The sequence below is a fragment of the Oncorhynchus masou genome, chromosome 28 (genome assembly GCF_036934945.1).
Source record: "Oncorhynchus masou masou isolate Uvic2021 chromosome 28, UVic_Omas_1.1, whole genome shotgun sequence".
Classification (NCBI taxonomy): Eukaryota; Metazoa; Chordata; class Actinopteri; order Salmoniformes; family Salmonidae; genus Oncorhynchus; species Oncorhynchus masou.
In genome coordinates this window covers 9,485,678-9,506,921 of record NC_088239.1, presented here as the reverse complement: position 1 = coordinate 9,506,921, position 21,244 = coordinate 9,485,678, and positions in this window count along the sequence as shown.

Genomic DNA, 21,244 nt, shown 5'->3' with positions numbered 1-21,244 from the left:
GGGACAACAGACTCATCAAGACTGGTTTCATGTCCAGAGAGGGAGACTGAGAAAGAGAGATGGGGGGGTGAAGAGAGAGAGGAAGAGAGAGGGAAAGAGAGATGGGGGGGTGAAGAGACCGAGGAAGAGAGAGGGAAAGAGAGATGGGTGGGGGTGAAGAGAGAGAGGAAGGAGAAGGAAAGAGATAGAGGATAGAGAGACAGAGGAAGAGAAGGAGGGAAAGGGAAGGGGGATAGACAAAGAGAGAGAGTGAAACAGAAATTGGGGATAGAGAGACAGGAAGAGCGAGAGAGGGGAGAGAAAGAAAGAGAAGGAGAGAGAAAGAGAGATGGAGGATAGAGAGTGAAACAGAGATTGGGGATATAGAGACAGAGGAAGAGAAGGAGAGGGAAGGAGAGATGGGGGATAGAGGAAGAGAGAGAGCATGAAGGATGTTTAGAGGCTGCTTTAAACACACTATCCCTGTCCTGTAACCCATCAGTGTGTTTACTGGATAGCAGGAGAGGGACATAGTTCCACCTGGGTGGGGTGGAACACCACCTACCCTCATCTTCCTTCACATCTCCCCTGCAGAGATACATTTCTCCCCTGCGGAGACACACGCACGCACCACATGCACGCACACACAGTGGTCAGAAGATGGTATCTGACTGTTACTATGACTGCAGAAGTCAGGAGAACCGTTGCTAAGTGATCTCTAAGGTAACCGGTCACGACAAGCTCTCTGGATCACTGTGACCTTAACATAAAGCATGAGAACGTGTTCAATCTCCATCATAGTTTGGAGAAAGCAGTGGAGTATTTTTCACGGAAAGCAAAAGGGATATTATGGATGTATTAATGATGTATAACTAATCAAACACATCTGGATTGTATAGTTTCTACATCAACAGTTTGGCAATATACAACAAAGACTATTACCAGACACACACAGTTTCTATGATTTGTATCTGCATAAGACATTAATATACGGTGCATTCAGAAGGTATTCAGACCCCCTGACTTTTTTCACATTTTGTTACGTTACAGGCTTATTCTAAAATGGATTAAATAGATCCCCCGCCCCCTCATCAATCTAAACACAATACCCCATAATGACAAAGCAAAAACAGATTTTTAGACATTTTTGCAAATGTATAGAAACCACCCCCAGGAAATATCAAATTTTCACAAGTATTCAGACCCTTTACTCAGTACTTTGTTGAAGCACCTTTGGCAGCATTGAGTCTTCTTGGATATGGCTACAAGCGTGACACACCTGTATTTGGGGAGTTTCTCCCGTTCTTCTCTACAGATCCTCTCAGGCTGCACATGGGGGATAGATAACATCTCTCCAGAGATGTTTGATGGGGTTCAAGTCCGGGCTCTGGCTGGACCACTCAAGGACATTGAGAATTGTCCCGAAGCCACTACTGCGTTGTCTTGGCTGTGTGCTTAGTGTCGTTGTCCTGTTGGAAGCTAAACCTTCGCCCCAGTTTGAGGTCCTGAGCGCTCTAGAGCAGGTTTTCATGACGGATCTCTTTGCTCTGTTCATCTTCCCCTTGATCCTGACTAGTCAAAATCAAATAAATCAAATCCCATTTTATTTGTTACATACACGTGTTTAGCAGAGGTTATTGCGGGTGTAGCAAAATGCTTGTGTTTGTAGCTCCAACAGTGCAGTAATATCTAACAAGTAATATCTAACAACACACACAATATCTAACAATACACACAATCTAAAGTAAAGGAACGGAATTAAGAATATATAAATATTTGGACGAACAATGTGAGATCTTCATAGACTAAGATGCAGTAGAATAGAGTACAGTAATGCAAAATATGTAAACATTATTGAAGTGACTAGTGTTCCAATTATTCAAGTGGTCAGTGATTTCAAGTCTATGTATATAGGGCAGCAGCCTCTAATGTGCTAGTGATGGCTATTTAACAGTCTGACTGCCTTGAGATAAAACCTGTTTTTCAGTCTCTCGGCCCCAGCTTTGATGCACCTGTACTGACCTCGCCTTCTGGATGATAGCGCGGTTAGCAGACAGTGGCTCAGGTGGTTGTTGTCTTTGATGACAACAAGGGCTCCAGGGCTCCCGAGTGGAGCAGGGGTCTAAGGCACTGCATCTCAGTGCTAGAGGCATCACTACATACCCTAGTTCGATTCCAGGCTTTATCACAACCGGCTGTGATTGGGAGTCTCATAGGGTGGCGCACAATTGGCCCAGTGTTGTTAGGGTTTAGCCGGGGTAGGCCATCATTGTAAATAAGAATTTGTTAGTAACTGACTTGACTAGTTAAAAAAAATATATATATATATTCTTGGCCTTCCTATGGACATCGGGTGCTGTAGGTGTCCTGGAGGGCAGGTAGTTTGCCCCCGGTGATGCATTGGGCAATGTATTTGCCATACCAGGTGGTGATACAGCCCGACAGGATGGTCTCAATTGTGCTTCTGGGAAGGTTTGTGAGGGTTTTAGGTGCCAAGGTGTCCCTGTTCTGTGAAGGGAGTAGTACACAGCGATCTCCAGTTTCTTGGCAATTTCTCGCATGGAATAGCCTTCATTTCTCAGAACAAGAACAGACTGATGAGTTTCAGAAGAAAGGTCTTTGTTCCGGGCCATTTTGAGCCTGTAATCGAACCCACAAATGCTGATACTCCAGATATTCAACTAGTCTAAAGAAGGCCAGTTGAACCGCTTCTTTAAACAGTACAACAGTTTTCAGCTGTGCTAACACAATTGCAAAAGGTTTTCTAATGATCAATTAGCCTTTTAAAATTATAAACTTGGATTAGCTAACACAACGTGCCATTGGAACACAGGAGTGATGGTTGCTGATAATGGGCCTCTGTACGCCTATGTAGATATTCCATAAAAAAGTCTTCCGTTTACAGCTACCAGAGTCATTAACAAAATGAACAATGTCTACACTGTATTTCTGATCAATTTGTTATTTTAATGGACAAAAAATGAGCTTTTCTTTCAAACACAAGGACATTGTCACGACTTCCGCTGAAGTCGGCTCCTCTCCTTGTTCGGGCGCCGTTCGGCGATCAACGTCACCGTTCGGCGATCAACGTCACCGTTTTTCTAGCCATCGCCGCTCCATTTCTCATATGTCCATTTGTTTTGTCTTGTTTGTTTTGTCTTGTTTGTTTTGGTTTGTTCCATACACACCTGATTTTCATTCCCCATTCAATCTAAATGTATTTAGTCTTCTGTTCCCCATCATGTCTTTGTGTGTAATTGTTACGTGATTATTTTGTCAGGCGCTGCACCTTTGTTATAGACCGTGTTTGTGGCACTAGTATGTTTTATGTGCTGTCGTTGTTGACCGGTATTAAAGTGCGTCCGTTTATTATACTCCTCTCTCCTGCACTTGACTCCGCCTCCCATATACACGCCTAACAGACATTTCTGAGTCCCCAAACTTTTGAGCGGTAGTGTATGTAAATACATTTTTTCATTTTTTATAAAAATATAAAAATATAAAGAATAACAGTTTTAGCACCTCCGTGATTACTGTTTTATCCTTCAGTGCTGACTGTTTTTTTATCTATACTTACTGTAGATAGAACAATAACATAATCCATAGTTTACAGCACCAGCACTATTTGCCAATACACAAGGCAATCTTACAAAGGGAGATGAGTTCTTTTCATCTGACGGAGATTTGACCCGTACGCATCCTCATTTTACGTTTGATAACTGTTGTGTTGAATGGATACTCTGGATGTGTCATGCATTGTTTGGCTTTGTGTTGTTCTGAAATGTATCAAATCAAATTTTATGTAGCTCTACAATGCTGGGTTTTATGCCACAGCTGAAGTGCTTTGTTATTCAACTGAATTCAATTAGTTCCGGATTCATGAAGCGTGAAACTGTAATTATTTAGGGGTGTAAGTCTGGCCCAAAACTACAGTTACTCACAATTGTATTATTATTTTTATTAATAAAAGAATAAAATGCATAGTAATGGCCACTCCGAACCAATCAGAGTCTGTGGTGAATTTGATTATCTTTGTCAAAGATAAGAACACTTTATCATGGGGGGTAAAATACCATTACAATGTGCTCTACTCAAATATATTTTGGTCATTTCATTCAGTAAAAGTTTATGTCAGGGAAGGTTCACCGTCCCTCATCCAGCCAGTCAAATAGGATTATAGGTTATTGTCATTAGGATTATTATTATATATCAGCAAAGAGCTTGACGAACAGGTAAGGACGTGCATGGACTAAAATAATCTGAAGAGGCTGTTCAGCAGCTAGAAACAGACAGACAGAGACAGGTAGCAATAGACAGACAGACAGACAGACAGAGACAGGTAGCAATAGACAGATAGAGACAGGTAGCAATAGACAGGCAGAGACAGGCAACAATAGACAGGCAGAGACAGGTAGCAATAGACAGACAGACAGACAGAGACAGGTAGCAATAGACAGGCAGACAGACAGAGACAGGTAGCAATAGACAGGCAGACAGACAGAGACAGGTAGCAATAGACAGGCAGACAGACAGAGACAGGTAGCAATAGACAGGCAGACAGACAGAGACAGGTAGCAATAGACAGGCAGACAGACAGAGACAGGTAGCAATAGACAGACAGACAGAGACAGGTAGCAATAGACAGGCAGACAGACAGAGACAGGTAGCAATAGACAGACAGAGACAGGTAGAAATAGACAGACAGACAGACAGACAGACAGAGACAGGTAGCAATAGACAGACAGAGACAGGTAGCAATAGACAGGCAGACAGACAGAGACAGGTAGCAATAGACAGGCAGACAGACAGAGACAGGTAGCAATAGACAGGCAGACAGACAGAGACAGGTAGCAATAGACAGGCAGACAGACAGAGACAGGTAGCAATAGACAGGCAGACAGACAGAGACAGGTAGCAATAGACAGGCAGACAGACAGAGACAGGTAGCAATAGACAGGCAGACAGACAGAGACAGGTAGCAATAGACAGGCAGACAGACAGAGACAGGTAGCAATAGACAGACAGACAGACAGAGACAGGTAGCAATAGACAGGCAGACAGACAGAGACAGGTAGCAATAGACAGACAGAGACAGGTAGCAATAGACAGGCAGAGACAGGTAGCAATAGACAGGCAGACAGACAGAGACAGGTAGCAATAGACAGGCAGACAGACAGAGACAGGTAGCAATAGACAGGCAGACAGACAGAGACAGGTAGCAATAGACAGGCAGAGACAGGCAACAATAGACAGGCAGAGACAGGTAGCAATAGACAGACAGAGACAGGTAGCAATAGACAGGCAGACATACAGAGACAGGTAGCAAGAGACAGGCAGAGACAGGTAGCAAGAAACAGGTAGCAATAGACATACAGAGACAGGTAACAATAGACAGGCAGAGACAGGTAGCAATAGATAGGCAGAGACAGGTAGCAATAGATAGGCAGAGACAGGTAGCAAGAAACAGGTAGCAATAGACATACAGAGACAGGTAACAATAGACAGGCAGAGACAGGTAGCAATAGATAGGCAGAGACAGGTAGCAATAGATAGGCAGAGACAGGTAGCAAGAGACAGGCAGCAAGAGACAGGCAGAGACAGGTAGCAAGAGACAGACAGAGACAGGTAGCAAGAGACAGACAGAGACAGGTAGCAAGAGACAGACAGAGACAGGTAGCAATAGACAGGCAGAGACAGGTAGCAATAGACAGGCAGAGACAGGTAGCAATAGACAGGCAGAGACAGGTAGCAATAGACAGGCAGAGACAGGTAGCAATAGACAGGCAGAGACAGGTAGCAATAGACAGGTAGCAAGAGACAATTTTACAAACAGTATCATCCTCACTCATTCATCTTTTTATTTTATTTTACCTTTATTTTACTAGGCAAGTCAGTTAAGAACAAATTCTTATTTTCAATGACGGCCTAGGAACAGTGGGTTAACTGCCTGTTCAGGGGCAGAACGACAGATTTGTACCTTGTCAGCTCGGGATTCGAACTTGCAACCTTTCGGTAACTAGTCCAACTCTCTAACCACTAGGCTACCCAACAACAATTAGATGTAAACCTCATATCTAAGGCTATTATATAAACAGCGTTATGGTAATGTGGCCGCAGTCTCTCATGAGTTTTACAAACTTGTACCAAACGGACCAGTTCGTAGCTTGATTCTTCACCGATCTTTTATACCTTCTCCAGAACATAAATGTTGTTCGGACCTCAAGTTTTGAAATTTCTTTGTTCTCTATGAAAATTTAGTCTGTCTCTATACTGTGGTCATGAGAAGATAATCTCTTCCAAGAATTTACAACCTCTCTCTGACCACAGCAGCCTAGTTGTAGGAGGCAGGGAGAGGGGGATGGGGCTTGCTGTACCCAAAGAGGGCAACGTCATGACACAGGTAAGTAGGTTAACGGAATAAAATAATCTGAATAGACTGTTCAGCAGCTAGCAGTAGACAGGCAGAGACAGGCATACAGGCTGTGTGTGTAAATGATGTCTCCCCCTGCTGAGGCCTGATGTCCCCTTTCTCTCCAAGACCACTGAGCCATGTAATGCTACACATCACCTTATTGCCCGCCTATAAATGCTGCATCATACCAACAGACCAACTTTAAACCTTATAGAAATCTCTCTGAGCCCTGAGAACACCTCAGGATTCCAAGAATGCTTCCAAGAGTTCTACAGATAGAATCTAAAGGACTCTGCTCCCTTTTCAAAACAATTCACTCTGTATTCTATTGATTCCTGACTATGTGACGTCTCTCTGCCCTCCTCCTATTCTGTGTGTTTATCTCTGAGTTTAGTTTTTCCAGTATTGATGAACTGGTACAGTAGTTGTGTCATGGTTATGGAGTTTAAGTCAACAACATTGAAACAATGCTGATACAACCAATGTTTACCCTGTACTGTACTCAATGTTTTCTCCACATCAACCAGTCTGGCCCATCTCCCAGCATTGGCATCAGAGACAGTGGTGGTCTCCTTCTGTGTGTTCTCGTCTTTGTGCTGTTATGATTCTCCTGGCTGAGGATCCAAGACCTCAGATCAGCTTGGCAAATGGCTGACAGGTAGCCAGACCCCCCTCTCTCCCACAGGAGAGGTGAGGGGGGATTGACACCTTAACACTCTGTCATAAATTAAGGAGGAGCGGAATCTCCCTCCTGCTCTTCAGGGTTACTAAAGGAATGTCTTTGTCCCCCAGAAGATTTTTGCACCCAAAAAGTGAATATTGGAAAAATATTTCTAAGATAGGAATGGTCAATGGGGATCTAAAGAATAATAATGTCACATTGCTTTTCATTTTTTGATGTTATTAAAAACTGTATGAAGCAAATACTGTAACTTAGGAAGGAAACACACTTTGGCTGTTAACTTTTTCAGTGTAGGGGGCAGGATTTTCGTTTTTGGCTAAAAAAAACGTACCCATTTGAAACGGCCTATTTCTCAGGCCCAGAAACTAGAATATGCATATAATTGTCAGATTAGGATAGAAAATACTCAAAAGTTTCCAAAACAGTCAAAATATTGTCTGTGAGTATAACAGAACTGATATTGCAGGCGAAAACCTGAGGAAAATCAAACCAGGAAGTGGGTTCTATTTTGAAAGCTCCATGTTCCATAGCCTGCCTTCACTCCATTTAAAGGGATATCAACCAGATTCCTTTTCCTATCGCTTCCCCAAGGTGTCAACAGTCTTTAGACATAGTTTCAGGCTTTTATTTTGAAAAATTAGCGAGAACGATAACATCGTGTCAGTGGATAGCTGGTGTTCGCATGAGTTTTGCTTGCGCAACAGAGTGGGGCAGCCATTGTCTCTCCCTCTCCTATTGAAAAAGCCACAGTACCGGTTGATATATTATCGATTATATATTTTAAAAACAACCTGAGGATTGACTATAAAAAACGTTTGACATGTTTCTGTGGACATTACGGATACTATTTGGAACTCTCGTCTGCGATGTCGTGACCGCTCGAGCCTGTGGATTTCTGAACATAACGCGCCAAACAAATGAAGGTATTTTGGATATAAAAATCATTTTTATGGAACAAAAGGAAGATTTATCATGTAACTGGGAGTCTCGTGAGTGAAAACCTCTGAAGATCATCAAAGGTAAGCGATTTAATCAATTGCTTTTCTGACTTTCGTGACCAATCTACTTGGCTGCTGGTGTTTGTAATATTTTGTCTACTGAGAGAGATGTACTTACATAAACGCTTGTTATGCTTTTGCCGAAAATCTATATTGAAATCTGACACATCAGGTGGATTAACAACAAGATAAACTGTGTTTTGCTATATTGCACTTGTGATTTCATGAAAATTAAATATGTTTAGTAATTTAATTTGGCGCGCTGCAATTCAGCGGGTGTTGATGAAAGTGATCCCGCTAACAGGCTGGGTGCGTCAAGAAGTTAAGTTTTCATCCAATACGTTGTTAACACAATATGAATAATGATGAAACAATTTTTTTTGTTTTTTTGATTTAGTGTTGAATTTTACCCCCTTTTTTCTCCCCAATTTCGTGGTATCCAATTGTTGTAGTAGCTACTATCTTGTCTCATCGCTACAACTCTCGTACGGGCTCGGGAGAGACGATGGTTGAAAGTCATGCGTCCTCCGATACACAACCCAATCAAGCTGCACTGCTTCTTAACACAGCGCACATCCAACCCGGAAGCCAGCCGCACCAATGTGTCAGAGGAAACACCGTGCACCTGGCAACCTTGGTTAGCACGCACTGCGCCCGGCCCGCCACAGTGGTCGCTGGTGAGACAAGGATATCCCTACTGACCAAGCCCTCCCTAACCCGGACGATGCTAGGCCAATTGTGCGTCGCCCCACGGACGTCCCGGCGCGAACCCAGGGACTCTGATGGCACAGCTGGCGCTGCAGTACAGCGCCCTTAACCACTGCGCCACCCGGGAGGCCCTTGATGAAGATTTGCATGTGATTTTGGTTTTCTAATGAGATCATGTTTTTTCATGTCGGTTGCAGATTAGCTAAGCCACGCCCCAAATTAAGTCAGAAGAGCATGTCAGTGTGATGGAACCACCCTTTCCGACCAGAGTGCTTAAAAGGACTCGCTAAGAATTAACATTCTAACCAGAAGGCGTGGAGTGTTAGCTACATGTGTGAAATGGTTGAAACGTGGAACCAATACGAGGTGAGAAGTTAAAGAGGATAACCTCACCTACCAGACGTGAAGCTAAACACGTTGAAATGGTTGGAAACTCTAAAACTCATGAAACCAAAACATTGACAGTCTGCGGCGGTGCATGTGAAGGGATCTAGAACTTTGACTAAAGATGCGAGGTGGGAAGGAAGAAAATCACAGAGTATCTGTTCCATTTGAACACTCCACTACGAGATCAAAACTAAAAAAGGACATTGTGACCTCTGGCAGACAACCAGAGCCTTACACCTATCGAACCATTACCCATAGAAGGATCGATTGGCTTCAACAGAGAGACAACCAAGACGTCTACAAATAAATACATTGCATTTCTTACCCAGCAGTTTGTGTGTAACGTACAGTTGAAGTTGGAAGTTTCCATACACTTAGGTTGGAGTCATTTAAAACTGGTTTTTAAACACTCCACAAATTTCTTGTTAACAAACTGTAGTTTTGGCAATTCGGTTAGGACATCTACTTTGTGCATGACACAAGTAATCCAACAATTGTTTACAGACAGATTATTTCACTTACAATTCACTGTATCACAATTCCAGTGGGACAGAAGTTTGCATACACTAAGTTGACTGTGCCTTTAAACAGCTTGGAAAATTCCAGAAAGTTATGTAATGGCTTTAGTAGCTTCTGATAGGCTAATTGACACACTCAGTGCCTCTTTGCTTGACATCATGGGAAAATCAAAATAAATAAGCCAAGACCTCAGAAAAAAAATTGTAGACCTCCACAAGTCTGGTTCATCCTTGGGAGCAATTTGATTTGATACAAAACAGTCATCAGATGAACAGCAGTCACGTCACGACAGTGCTAATGATAAATGTTAACCAACGGCTAGCCTCTCCTTGCCAGTGCTGTTCTGTTCTCCTCGCTCTGGGCTCCATGGGTAATTGGCTAGCTTCTCCTCCCCTAAAAACATTATTTTCACCAAGTCAATATGGGGTATTGTTTGAAGGGTGAAGAGCTTTTTATTTTTAAATCCATTTTGTTTTCAGGCTGTAACACAACAAAATGTGGAATCAGTCAACGTTTATTAATACTTTCTGAAGGCACTGCATGCGTCTATTCTATTGTCCTCAAACCCTAAATTCTAAATGCAGAATAGTTTGTTTCTCAGTAACAGGGCTCCAGTAATTAGAGCAGTGTGATAATTGGAAACTGTAGAGATTGCAGCCTCAGGCCGGCTGATTAGAGAGCTGAAATTTGACAGTGTCCTCTAGGTGGCCCCGCGACGCCACATCAACCCCATACTGTACCTAATTACCACAGAAGAAGATGTCAGAGACAGTTCAGGCCCGTCCTTCAACACATACTGTACAGGTCCTGAATGATTACATGGGGTATCAATGTGCACCGTCTGATGGTCCTATACCAGCAGGAAATCAAGGGACTTAGTTGTGCAGCCTTGAGCTAACAATTATTTTCTGTCTTGTATACGCCTGCAGCTAGTCCTGATGTGTACCTGAATGCATTCGTGACTGTGTATGACAGTGGCTGGAACTGAACTTTTAAGTCTACAAAATGCCCAGGTACTCATGTACGCTCGTGTGTAGTGAGTTTCACTTACTGCCAAGTGCAAAATGGGCCTTAAAGTGTGTTTGGCTCTGCAGTGGTACTACCAGCTCATTAGATAGCAGATGTTCCAGTTATCATAGCATCATTCACAAACCTCTTTACCAAGGAGAGAATTAAACATCAGACAGGTACAGTTGAAGTCAGAAGTTTACATACACCGTAGCCAAATACATTTCAACTCAGTTTTCCACAATTCCTGATATTTAATCCTAGTAAAAATTCCCTGTCTTAGGTCAGTTAGAATCACCACTTTATTTGAAGAATGTGAAATGTCGGAATAATAGTAGAGATATTCATTCATTTCAGATTTTATTTCTTTCATCACATTCCCAGTGGGTCAGAAGCTTACATACACTTAATTAGTATTTGGTAGCATTGCCTTTAAAATGTTTAACTTGGGTCAAATGTTTCCGGTAGCCTTCCACAAGCTTCCCACAAAAGTTGGGTGAATTTTTGCACATTCTTCCTGACAGAGTTGATGTAACTGAGTCAGGATTTTAGAACTCCTTGCTTACACACACTTTTTCAGTTCTGCACACAAATTTTCTATAGGATTGAGGTCAGGGCTTTGTGACGGCCAGTCCAATACCTTGGCTTTGTTGTCCTTAAGGCATTTTTCCACAACTTCGGAATGAAGCTTGGGGTCATTGTCCATTTAGAAGACCCATTTGTGACCAAGCTTTTACTTCGTGACTGATGTCTTGAGATGTTGCTTCAATATATCCAAATTATTTTCCATCTTCATGAAGCCATCTATTTTGTGAAGTGCACCAGTCTCTCCTGTAGCAAAGCACACCCACAACATGATGCTGCCACCCCCGTGCTTCACTGTTGGGATGGTGATCTTTGGCTTGCAAGCCTCCCCCCTTTTCTTCCAAACATAATGATGGTCATTATGGCCAAACAGTTCTATTTTTGTTTCATCAGACCAGAGGACATTTCTCCAAAAAGTACAATCTGTGTCCCCATGTGCAGTAGCAAACTGTAGTCTGGCTTTGTTTTGTGGCGGGTTTTGAGTGTGGCTTCATCCTTGCTGAGTGGCCTTTCAGGTTATGTCAATATAGGACTCGTTTTACTGTAGATATAGATACTTTTGTACCTGTTTTCTCCAGCATCTTTACAAGGTCCTTTGCTGTTGTTCTGGGATTGATTTGCACTTTTCGCTCCAAAGGACGTTCATCTCTAGGAGACAGAACATGTCTCCTTCCTGATCAATATGACGGCTGCGTGGTCCCATGGTGTTTATACTTGCTTACTATTGTTTGTACAGATTAACGTGGTACCTTCAGGCATTTGGAAATTGCTCCCAAGGATGAACCAGACTTGTGGAGGTCTACAATTTTTGTCTGAGGTCTTGGCTGATTTCATTGGATTTTCCCATGATGTTAATCAAAGAGGCACTGCGTTTGAAGGTCGGCCTTGAAATACATCCACAGGTACATTTCCAATTGACTCAAAGGATGTCAATTAGCCTATCAGAAGCTTTCTGGAATTTTCCAAGCTGTTTAAAGGCATAGTTGGCTTAATGTATGTCAACTTCTGACCCTTCTGGAATTGTAATACAGTGAATTATAAGTGGAATTATTTGTCTGTAAACAATTATTGGAAAAATTACTTGTCATGCACACAGTAGATGTCCTGACCAACTTGCCAAATCTGTAGTTTGTTAACAATAAATTTGTGGGGTGTTTGAAAAATAAGTTTTAATGACCTCAACCTAAGTGTATGTAAACTTCCGACTTCAACTGTACTTGCACCCGCGGGCATTATGCAGTCCAAGCCCTTAACATCACAGAACTTATGCTCTGGAACTGGAAATGAAACCTGGCTGGCAGTGAACTGTTCTAGGTTGTCAAAACGCCCAGGTACTCAACCACCAAGTTCCAGGTAGCCCAAAAGACTAAGTTGAGACTAGAAGCACTGAATTAGTAGGTCACAATAAATTCACAACTATTTTTAAGTGGGTCACAATGCAAACAAACCTTTCAGAAATACTACTGTAAGTCAATGAGATGCGCTTAAATTACTTAAATGACGTCCCCTAGGAAATTGTTTGTGTCTTCCAGCTGTTGTCCAAATCATATTTGGGAGTGAAACCTGATTACAGCTCCCTGTGTGAAGAGACCACTGGGACCAATAGAGGTTATTAAAGATGCTCTTTGCAGAAATCATCTAAACCGCTGCCAAATTTATTTTCCATAACCAAAAGCATTGTTTTTTTTTCAGCAGTTTGAATCTGGTGTACAAAACCCGAAAGTGAACGGAGAAAAAAATGTACAATTAAGAACGGGAAGCATAGAAATAGCATACATAGAACAGATCTACAGCTTCTTAGAGTCTCTCGCTATCTCTTTTCCCCTTTCTTCCCCTCTCTCTCGCTCTCTCCATCTCCCTAGCTTTCTACATCTTTCTCTTCCCCTTTCTCACCCCTCTCTCTCTCCCCATCTCCCTAGCTTTCTACATCTTCCTCTTTCCCTTTCTCACCCCTCTCTCTCTCATCTCCCTAGCTTTCTACATCTTTCTCTTCCCCCCCCTCTCTCTCCATCTCATTACACGTATGCATATACACATCTGCACACACACTCATACACACACTCACAACCCCACCCCAATAGGTTCTGCACGCGCTTCAAAGCTTGAAAACCCAAAAACAACACCCTATCTTACATGTTATCCACACTAATTGGTCATGCTAACGACCCTCTGAAATACGTTGGCCTTATTTTCCTTCCTTGTTTAAACGATCTCATGTATAAATTATCATAGAATTGACATCTGTGAGGAAAAGCCAGTGATTTGTGATTCTGTTTCATACGGCTTGTTATTAACACACACTATAGTATTATTTAAAACTCGGTGAACATTGTAAGAACTACTCTATATAACAATACGTATCTACAGGTCAATTACACTGTACCTACCAATGTAATTACTATGTGACGTTAAGAACATTTCATTTAAAGTACAGACAGGTCTCATGAATACAGATAAAAGGAAAGGAATAAAAAAAAAAAAAAAAATATATATATATATATATTCTAGCAGAGGTCATGATAGCATGGGTTATATTGAAACCCGTTCAGTTTTGAGTTATGGAAATAATGAACAAAATTGGTGGTCCATGAAGTGTTGAATAGAATGGGGTTTAGTCTGAAAAAAGATAAAATCATAATTTATACATTGAGAGTAGCCTATTCATTGTGCTCAGCCATTGTAAAAGAGGCCATTTCTGGTGGTACCTCTGAACCTAGTTGGTGGGTGTATCATACACGGCACCCTATTCCCTATATATTAGGGACCTTAATCAAAAGTAGAGGACTATACAGCATAGGGAATAGGGCACCATTTGGGATGAATACTTAGCTACCTCTACAGGCTGTTACGTTCTAATCTCCATAAATCTCCTCTAATTGATCTCGTCCTCCAGTTTCTTCTGGTATTGATGTCAGCCATTGACCAGAGACATTTATTTTAAAAAGGGCTTTAGTTTCGCACCGTAAAAGTCAGCTTTATTGCCACTAAGGGATGTAGGGGGAAAGTTATTAGTCTGTGTTTCATAAAATGAACTCCTCGACATCTTGAATGGATATAAAGAAACTAATAGAGAACATAATTTTAACTCTGTTACAGAAGGCAAATCTCTTGATTGATTTTGACATTAATGTTAATATTTGAAATATATGAAGATATTGAAATAACCATATTAAATAATACAATAAATATATACTCAAGAGAAAAAATCATTCTACAGTGGCTTCGGGAAAGACCCCTTGACCTTTTTCCACATTTTGCTACGTTACAGTCTTATTCAAAAATTGATTAAATAAAATATATTCCTCAGCAATCTATACACAGCACCCCATAATGACATCACAATACCCCATAATGACATCACAATACCCCATAATGACATCACAATACCCCATTCTGACTAAATGAAAACATGTTTTTAGAAATGTTTGAAAATGTACGGCGATACCTTATTTCCATAAGTATTCAGACTCTTTGCAATGAGACTCAAAATTGAGCTCTGGTGCATCCTGTTTCCATTGATCTTCCTTGAGATGTTTCTACAACTTGATTGGAGTCCACATGTGGTAAATTTAAATTGATTTGACATGATTTGGAAAGGCACACACCTGTCTATATAAGGTCCCACAGTTGACAGTGCATGTCGGAGCAAAAACCAAGCCATGAGGTGGAAGGAATTGTCCGTAGAGCTCTGAGACAGGATTGTCTCGAGTCACAGATCTTGGGAAGGGTACCAAAACATTTCTGCAGCATTGAAGGTCCCCAAGAACACAGTGGCCCCCATCATTCTTAAATGGAAGAAGTTTGGAACCACCAAGTGTAAGGACAGAGGCTACGAGACGAGAAGCAAGTACAGAGAGTGAAAATGTAATAAACGGACTTGAAACAGAACACAGACAGCGTCTGGACAGGGGAAACAAAATGACATTAATGCGGGGATCAAACTGAGGAACAGACACATATAGAGGGGGCAATCAACAAAGTGAAGGAGTCCAGGTGAGTCCAATGAAACGCTGATGCGTGTAATTATGGTCACAGGTCTGCGTAATGATGGGCAGCCTGGAACCATCGAGCACTAGAGAAGGGGAGCGGGAGCAGGTGTGAAACCAAGACTCTTCCTAGACCTGGCCACCCTGCCAAACTGAGCAATTGGGGGAGAAGGGCCTTGGTCAGGGAGATGAACAAGAACCCGAAGGTCACTCTGACAGAGCTCTAGAGTTCCTCTGTGGAGATGGGAGAACCTTCCAGAAGGACAACCATCTCTGCAGCACTCCACCAAGCAGGCCTTTATGGTGGAGTGGCCAGAAAAAAGCCACTCCTCAGTAAAAGGCACGACAGCCCACTCGGAGTTTGCCAAAAGGTACCTAGAAACTCTCAGACCAGGAGAAACAAGATACTCTGGACTGATGAAACCAAGATTCAACTATTTGGCCTGAATGCTAAGGGTCACGTCTGGAGGAAACCTGGCACCATCCCTACCATCCCCATGCATGGTGGTGGCAGATTCATGCTGTAGGGTTGTTTTTCAGCGACAGGGACTGAGAGACTAGTCCGGATTGAGGTAAAGATGAACGGAGCAAAGTACAGAGAGATCCTTAATGAAAACCTGCTCTAGAGCTCTCAAGACCTTAGACTGGGGCGAAGGTTCACCTTCCAATAGGACAACGACCCTAAGGAGTGGCTTCGGGACAAGTCTCTGAATGTCCTTGAGTTGCCCTGTGTCAAGCTTGTAGGCTGTAATCGCTGCCGAAGGTACTTCGGTCTGAAAACTTACGTAAATGTGAAATTTCAGTTTTTTAAATTTTCATTACCCAGTAAAATACTACTTGAGTAAAAAGCATTTTGTTCGAAATATACATAAGTATCAAATCAAATTTTATTTGTCACATACACATGGTTAGCAGAAGTTAATGCGAGTGTAGCGAAATGCTTGTGCTTCTAGTACCGACAATGCAGTAATAACCAACAAGTAATCTAACTAACAATTCCAAAACTACTGTCTTACACTTGTGTGTATAAGGGGATAAAGAATATGTACATAAAGATATATGAATGAGTGATGGTACAGAGCAGCATAGGCAAGATACAGTAGATGGTATCGAGTACAGTATATACATATGAGATGAGTATGTAAACAAAGTGGCATAGTTAAAGTGGCTAGTGATACATGTATTACATAAGGATGCAGTAGATGATAGAGTACAGTATATACGTATACATATGAGATGAATAATGTAGGGTATGTAAACATTATATTAGGTAGCATTGTTTAAATTGGCTAGTGATACATGTATTACATAAGGATGCGGTAGATGATAGAGTACAGTATATACGTATACATATGAGATGAATAATGTAGGGTATGTAAACATTATATTAGGTAGCATTGTTTAAATTGGCTAGTGATACATGTATTACATAAGGATGCAGTAGATGATAGAGTACAGTATATACGTATACATATGAGATGAATAATGTAGGGTATGTAAACATTATATTAGGTAGCATTGTTTAAATTGGCTAGTGATACATGTATTACATAAGGATGCAGTAGATGATAGAGTTTACTACCTTACAGGACTATACCTCTTTACATGATTATATACTGTATATATACTAACTCTCATGACTATACTACCTTAGAGGACTATATAATACCTTGCAGGACTATATACTATATATAGACTGTACTACATTATAAGACTATACTGTCTTACAGGACTACATACCAGATATAGACTAAACTATATACTAAATATAGATTATACCACCTTACAGGACTAACCACCTTACAATACTAAATACTACCTATAGATTATAATAACATACAGGACTGTACCAACATACAGGACTATACCACCTTACAATACTAAATACTACCTATAGATTATAATAACATACAGGACTGTACCAACATACAGGACTTTATAATTTTACATGACTATACTACCTCACATGACAATATATAAAATATACTACCTCACAGGACTTTAAACTATATATAGACTGTACTTTCTCAGAGGACTGTACTACCTTACATGACTATATACTATATAAAATGTACTAAAATGAATTAGCAAACATAATCAAAAAATATGTTTTTGCTTTTCATTTTGGGGTATTGTGATATCATTATGGGGTATTGTCATGTCATTATGGGATATTGTGATGTCATTATGGGGTATTGTGTGTAGATTGATGAGGATAAAAAGAAAAAGTAATATATTTTAGAATAAGGCTGTAATCTAACAAAATGTGCTCGTTGGAAAAAGAACCCAAATGTCTTGAGTAGAGTATAGATACATTTAATAGAAAGTTAAGGTAAAAGTGAAAGTTACCCAGTAAAATACTACTTGAGTAAAACGTATTTAGTTCTAAATATACTAAAGTATCAGAAGTAAATGTAATTAAGCATCAAAAGTAAAAGTATAAATCGTTTCAAATCCGTTATATTAATCAAAGCAGACGGCACCATTTTCTTGTTTTTAAAATGTACATATAGCCTGGGGCCACTCCAACACTGAGATATAATGTACATTTAGCCTGGGGCCACTCCAGCACTGAGATATAATGTACATATAGCCTGGGGCCACTCCAGCACTGAGATATAATGTACATATAGCCTGGGGCCACTCCAACACTCAGATATAATGTACATATAGCCTGGGGCCACTCCAACTCTGAGATATAATGTTCATATAGCCTGGGGCCACTCCAACACTGAGATATAATGTACATTTAGCCTGGGGCCACTCCAACACTGAGATATAATGTACATATAGCCTGGGGCCACTCCAGCACTGAGATATAATGTACATATAGCCTGGGGCCACTCCAGCACTGAGATATAATGTACATATAGCCTGGGGCCACTCCAACACTCAGATATAATGTACAGATAGCCTGGGGCCACTCCAGCACTGAGATATAATGTACAGATAGCCTGGGGCCACTCCAGCACTGAGATATAATGTACATATAGCCAGGGGCCACTCCAGCACTGAGATATAATGTACATATAGCCTGGGGCCACTCCAACACTCAGATATAATGTACAGATAGCCTGGGGCCACTCCAACACTCAGATATAATGTACATATAGCTAGGGGCCACTCCTACACTCAGATATAATGTACATATAGCCAGGGGTCACTCCAACACTCAGATATAATGTACATATAGCCTGGGGCCACTCCAGCACTGAGATATAATGTACATATAGCCAGGGGCCACTCCAGCACTGAGATATAATGTACATATAGCCTTGGTCCACTCCAACACTCAGATATAATGTACATATAGCCTGGGGCACACTCCAACACTGAGATATAATGTACATATAGCCTGGGGCCACTCCAACACTCAGATATAATGTACATATAGCCTGGGGCCACTCCAACACTCAGATATAATGTACATATAGCCTGGGACCACTCCAGCAATGAGATATAATGTACATATAGCCTGGGGCCACTCCAACACTCAGATATAATGTACATACAGCCTGGGGCATACTACAACACTCAGATATAATGTACATATAGCCTGGGGCCACTCCAGCACTGAGATATAATGTACATATAGCCAGGGGCCAGTCCAACACAGAGATATAATGTACATATAGCCTGGGGCCACTCCAACACTCAGATATAATGTACATATAGCCTGGGGCACACTACAACACTCAGATATAATGTACATATAGCCAGGGGCAGACTCCAACACTGAGATATAATGTACATATAGCCTGGGGCCACTCCAACACTCAGATATAATGTACATATAGCCAGGGGCCACTCCAACACTCAGATATAATGTATATATAGCCTGGAGCCACTCCGACACTCAGAGATAGTGTACATATAGCCTGGGGCCACTCCAACACTCAGATATAATGTACATATAGACTGGGGCCACTCCAACACTCAGATATAATGTACATATAGCCAGGGACAGACTCCAACACTCAGATATAATGTACAGATAGCCAGATAGCCAGGGACAGACTCCAACACTCAGATATAATGTACATATAGCCAGATAGCCTGGGGCCACTCCAACACTCAGATATAATGTACAGATAGCCAGATAGCCAGGGACAGACTCCAACACTCAGATATAATGTACAGATAGCCAGATAGCCTGGGGCAGACTCCAACACTCAGATATAATGTACAGATAGCCAGATAGCCTGGGGCAGACTCCAACACTCAGATATAATGTACAGATAGCCAGATAGCCAGGGACAGACTCCAACACTCAGATATAATGTACAGATAGCCAAATAGCCTGGGGCCACTCCAACACTGAGATATAATGTACAGATAGCCAGATAGCCAGGGGCAGACTCCAACACTCAGATATAATGTACAGATAGCCAGATAGCCTGGGGCAGACTCCAACACTCAGATATAATGTACAGATAGCCAGATAGCCAGGGGCAGACTCCAACACTCAGATATAATGTACAGATAGCCAGATAGCCAGGGGCCACTCCAACACTCAGATATAATGTACAGATAGCCAGAGAGCCTGGGGCCACTCCAACACTGAGATATAATGTACAGATAGCCAGATAGCCAGTGGCAGACTCCAACACTCAGATATAATGTACAGATAGCCAGATAGCCAGGGGCAGACTCCAACACTCAGATATAATGTACAGATATCCAGATAGCCAGGGGCCACTCCAACACTCAGATATAATGTACAGATAGCCAGATAGCCAGGGGCCACTCCAACACTCAGATATAATGTACAGATAGCCAGATAGCCAGGGACAGACTCCAGCACTCAGATATTATGTACAGATAGCCAGATAGCCAGGGGCAGACTCCAACACTCAGATATAATGTACAGATAGCCAGATAGCCAGGGACAGACTCCAGCACTCAGATATAATGTACAGATAGCCAGATAGCCAGGGGCAGACTCCAACACTCAGATATAATGTACAGATAGCCAGATAGCCAGGGGCAGACTCCAACACTCAGATATAATTTTCAAACGATGCACTTTTGTTTAGTGAGTCCGCCAGATCAGAGGCAGTAGGAATGACCACATGTTCTCTTGATAAGTGTGTGAATTTGGATGTCATAAGGTGAATTCACCAATTTGTAAGTCGCTCTGGATAAGAGCGTCTGCCAAATGACTTAAATGTAAATGTAATGTAAATGAATTTGAATATTTTCCTGTCAAGGAAAATGTAGCAAGTAAAAAGTGCATTATTTTCTTTAGGAATGTAGTGAAGTAAAAGTAGTCAAGTTGTCAAAAATATAAATAGTAAAATAAAGTACAAATACCCCAAAAAAACGACTTAATTATGTAGTACTTTAAAGTATTTCTACTTAAGTACTTTACGCCACTGACAAAATGTTGAGAAAGTCAAGTCAAGGTCTGATTACACTATATATGTGTGACCGTGCATTTTACATATCTGCCAAAATAAAGGAAACACTTTTTAATTTATTCATTTTTTAAACTAGGCAAGTCAGTTGAGAACAAATTCTTATTTTCAATGACGGCCTAGGAACAGTGGGGTAACTGCCTTGTTCAGGGGCAGAATGACAGATTTGTACCTTGTCAGCTCAGGGGTTTGAACTTGCAACCTTCCAGTTACTAGTTCAATGCTCTAATCACTAGGCTACCCTGCCGGCCATGTATTTTCAAAGCAGGTGCTTCAACACAGGTGTGCAATTAGCATCCCATCATGCTTAGGGTCATGTATAAAAGTTGCCCATTATACAACGCTCCATCCATTGGGCACGAGTGGTCACCGAATGGTTTAACGAGCATGAAAATAATGTCAACAAAATGCCATGGCCGTCTCAGTCACCAGATCTCAACCCAATTAAACACCTACGGGAGATTCTGGAGCGACGCGTGAGACCGCTTTCCCCACCACTATCAACAAAACACCAAATCATTGGAACTTATCATGGAAGAATGGTGTCGCATCCCTCCAGTAGA